General features: G+C 52.1%; 1 non-coding gene across 1 annotated transcript; it reads right to left on the bottom strand.

The window, feature by feature from the left end:
• Window positions 1–4,168: 4,168 nt before the first annotated feature.
• Window positions 4,169–4,240, bottom strand: trnad-guc. Its single transcript has one exon. It is a non-coding gene; the product is annotated as a tRNA-Asp (tRNA).
• Window positions 4,241–5,022: the final 782 nt, after the last annotated feature.

Here is a 5,022-nt window from a genome sequence, read left to right as displayed (position 1 = left end):
GTGTGTGTGTGTGTGTGAGCCCAGGTCACTGTGTGTGTGTGTGTGAGAGAGAGCCCAGGTCACTGTGTGTGTGTGTGTGTGTGTGAGAGCCCAGGTCACTGTGTGTGTGTGTGTGTGTGAGAGAGAGCCCAGGTCACTGTGTGTGTGTGTGTGTGAGCCCAGGTCACTGTGTGTGTGTGTGTGTGTGTGTGTGAGCCCAGGTCACTGTGTGTGTGTGTGTGTGTGAGAGAGAGCCCAGGTCACTGTGTGTGTGTGTGTGTGTGTGTGTGTGTGTGAGCCCAGGCCACTGTGTGTGTGTGTGTGTGTGTGTGTGTGTGTGAGCCCAGGCCACTGTGTGTGTGTGTGTGTGTGTGAGCCCAGGTCACTGTGTGTGTGTGTGTGTGAGCCCAGGTCACTGTGTGTGTGAGAGAGAGCCCAGGTCACTGTGTGTGTGTGTGTGTGTGAGCCCAGGTCACTGTGTGTGTGTGTGTGTGTGTGTGTGAGCCCAGGTCACTGTGTGTGTGTGTGTGTGTGTGAGCCCAGGTCACTGTGTGTGTGTGTGTGTCTGTGTGAGCCCAGGTCTGTGTCTACAGCGCTCTTGTCGAAAGAAATTCAAAAAGATTCAGCCACGAATCAAAATGCAAACTATTCCAGAAGTTTAAAAACCAGAGCCACCGATGCAGAATTCAGCAACATCTGTGACATTTTGCCTTTGTGCCGCGCAACAATGAACACTTTTGTCTGTCAATGCATATTTTTGTGATTTGTTTTCCTTGAAACAGGAGGAGAGATGGATAATGACTGATGCACCATCGATTGCACGTGAGGCGAGTGATTTACCAATGTCAGGCTTTAATTAACTAGAACACAGCCTGGCGATCGTCTACCGTGGAAAGGAACGATCGTCAGGCTTCTGAGCATTTATACCTCGTTGATAGAGGCGTGGTTAACTCAGCCTCTCGGCCAATCGGTCGAGAGGCACATGACCGACCAGGGCCAATGGTAAGCCGACGTTCTGGCCCAATGGCAGACGAGTATGCAGATCATATCATCACAATGACCACATTCGTTCTCACGGAAACATCTATATTTCTCTGGCTTTGCACTGTGAATTGGGGAGTTAGTTACTGTGTTGGGAGTTCTGTTCAGTGCTGCCTCCTCCTGGTGATTCGGAAATACAGCAACTGCACACACCTGCACTGGGAAAAACTTCTGAATTATCTTTGACAGGAGTTCAATGAATTTGCAAAAGAAAACACCCCTTGGACAGTAGATCTGAAGACACAGGACACAGTGACCTGGGCTCTCTCACACACACACACACACACACAGTGACCTGGGCTCTCACACACACACACACACAGTGACCTGGGCTCTCTCTCTCACACACACACACACACACACAGTGCCCTGGGCTCTCACACACACACACACAGTGACCTGGGCTCTCACACACACACACACAGTGCCCTGGGCTCTCTCTCACACACACACAGTGACCTGGGCTCTCTCTCTCACACACACACACACACACAGTGACCTGGGCTCTCACACACACACACACAGTGCCCTGGGCTCTCTCTCTCACACACACACAGTGACCTGGGCTCACACACACACACACACACACACAGTGCCCTGGGCTCTCTCTCTCACACACATACAGTCACCTGGGCTCTCTCTCTCTCACACACACACAGTGACCTGGGCTCTCACACACACACACACACAGTGACCTGGGCTCTCTCTCACACACACACAGTGACCTGGGCTCTCACACACACACACACACACAGTGACCTGGGCTCTCACACACACACACACACAGTGACCTGGGCTCTCACACACACACACACACAGTGACCTGGGCTCTCTCACACACACACACAGTGACCTGGGCTCTCTCTCTCACACACACACAGTGACCTGGGCTCTCTCTCTCACACACACACAGTGACCTGGGCTCTCACACACACACACACACACATACAGTCACCTGGGCTCTCACACACACACACACACACACAGTGACCTGGGCTCTCTCTCTCTCACACACACACACACACACACAGTGCCCTGGGCTCTCACACACACACACACACAGAGTGACCTGGGCTTTCACACATACACACACACACAGTGACCTGGGCTCCCACACACCCACACACAGTGACCTGGGCTCTCTCACACACACACACACACACAGTGACCTGGGCTCTCTCTCTCTCACACACACACACAGTGACCTGGGCTCTCTCACACACACACCCACACACAGTGACCTGGGCTTTCACACATACACATACAGTCACCTGGGCTGTCTCACACACACACACACACACACAGTGACCTGGGCTCTCACACACACACACACACACCCACACACAGTGACCTGGGCTCTCTCTCTCTCACACACACACCCACACACAGTGACCTGGGCTCTCTCTCTCTCACACACACACCCACACACAGTGACCTGGGCTCTCTCTCTCTCACACACACACACACACACCCACACACAGTGACCTGGGCTTTCACACATACACACACAGAGTGACCTGAGCTCACACACACACACACACAGTGACCTGGGCTCTCACACACACACACACACACACAGTGACCTGGGCTGTCTCACACACACACACACACAGTGACCTGGGCTCTCACACACACACACACACACACACACACACACAGTGACCTGGGCTCTCACACACACACACACAGTGACCTGGGCTCACACACACACACACACAGTGACCTGGGCTCACACACACACACAGTGACCTGGGCTCACACACACACACAGTGCCCTGGGCTCTCTCACACACACACACACACACACAGTCACCTGGGCTTTCACACACACACACAGTGACCTGGGCTCTCACACACACACACACACACACAGTGACCTGGGCGCTCTCTCTCTCACACACACACACACACACACACACAGTGACCTGGGCTCTCACACACACACACACACACACAGTGACCTGGGCTCTCACACACACACAGTGACCTGGGCTCTCACACACACACACACACAGTGACCTGGGCTCTCACACACACACACACACGCACAGTGACCTGGGCTCTCACACACACACACACACACACACACAGTGACCTGGGCTCTCTCACACACACACACACAGTGACCTGGGCTCTCTCTCTCACACACACACACACACAGTGACCTGGGCTCTCTCTCACACACACACACACACACACAGTGACCTGGTCTCACACACACACACACACAGTGACCTGGGCTCTCACACACACACACACACACACAGTGACCTGGGCTTTCACACACACACAGTGACCAGGGCTCTCTCTCTCACACACAGACACACACAGTGACCTGGGCTCTCACACACACACAGAATACTCTGTGAAATGTGGAGATGTTTCCTGCACCCTCCGCAGTGATAATCAGCCTCGTCCTGTTGTTCAGGAATGGGCACTCCCTCCACAATGGGAAAGAATCGGCTCGTTCCCACCTTCCCAAAACACAAGAGAGTGACAGGAAAATGCAAGAGTGTCAGATGTGAATCGTTTTGAGACAATTGGTGCAGCAGGAAGGGGAAAGGGGTGAATGAAAAAGGGGAATGAGTGCCCGGGGCAGAGAGAGTGGAATGAATTCCAGGTGATTGTGCGGTTGTGAGCTTGAGATAGTTGTGTTGTGCAGTGTGGAGAGTGTGAGAGAGAGTGAGTGAGAGAGAGTGAGAGAGAGTGAGTGTGAGAAAGTTAGTGTGAGAAAGTTAGTGTAAGAGTGTGAGAGTGTAAGAAAGTGTAAGAGTGAGAGACAGTGAGTGAGAGAGTGAGTGTGAATGTAAGAGAGTGAATGAGTGTGTGATAGTGAGTGAGTGAGAAAGTAAGTGTGAATGTAAGAGAGAGTGTGCGATAGTGAGAGTGTGAGTGAGAGTGAGTGAGAAAATGTGAGTGTGAGTGAATGTAAGAGTGAGAGTAAAAGAGACTGAGTGTAAATGTGAGAGTGAGTGAGTGTGAATTTAGTTGTGGAAATGAAAGTAATTGTAAATGGTGACAATGGTATGGGGATGAGAGTGTAGGAGAAAGGGAGAAATGCTGATCAAGGGAAGGAGTGAGAGAGAGATGGTGTAAAATGCTGTGTGTCGGTACAGTCAAGGTTGAAAATGTAATAATGGTTTACTTCCTCCCCGGCGGGGAATTGAACCCCGGTCTCCCGCGTGACAGGCGGGGATACTGACCACTATACTACCGAGGAAGTGACACAGAAGGAACTGGATAGGCTGGTATTTACACACAGCTAAGCAGCTTCTAAGCCAGAGTTCCAATGAGCACTTTGTTCATTCAGCATATCTCTGCAGTGTTGCAAGCTCCTAACTTGTATTTTGAACTTTTAACTTCTTTGTAAAAACATCTTGCTAACCCGCACAAGTCACAACAAGGAGCAAAGCCTGTACTTTCCATCAGCAGTCACCAGGCATTCTGCTGTTGCCAGCCTTTCATTTAGCCCAGTCATTTCCTCCAATTAGTTCTGCTGGAGATTGAATTCAATAGTTCTTTATAGGTCTGTGCACGTGTCCTGGATCTGCCACTTCTCACGGTCTGTGTACCGCTGTGTCCCACAGTCAGTGCAGTCTGTGTACCGCTGTAACCCACAGTCAGTGCAGTCTGTGTACCGCTGTAACCCACAGTCAGTGCAGCCTGTGTACCGCTGTAACCCACAGTCAGTGCAGCCTGTGTACCGCTGTAACCCACAGTCAGTGCAGCCTGTGTACCGCTGTGTCCCACAGTCAGTGCAGCCTGTGTACCGCTGTAACCCACAGTCAGCGCAGTCTGTGTACCGCTGTGTCCCACAGTCAGTGCAGCCTGTGTACCGCTGTAACCCACAGTCAGTGCAGCCTGTGTACCGCTGTGTCCCACAGTCAGTGCAGCCTGTGTACCGCTGTAACCCACAGTCAGTGCAGCCTGTGTACCGCTGTAACCCACAGTCAGTGCAGTCTGTGTACCGCTGTGTCCCACAGTCAGTGCAGCCTGTGTACC

The sequence above is a fragment of the Scyliorhinus canicula genome, chromosome 14 (assembly GCF_902713615.1).
Source record: "Scyliorhinus canicula chromosome 14, sScyCan1.1, whole genome shotgun sequence".
NCBI lineage: Eukaryota > Metazoa > Chordata > Chondrichthyes > Carcharhiniformes > Scyliorhinidae > Scyliorhinus > Scyliorhinus canicula.
The sequence above is the reverse complement of the archived record's forward strand: the minus strand, read 5'-3'. Positions and strand labels throughout refer to the sequence as shown.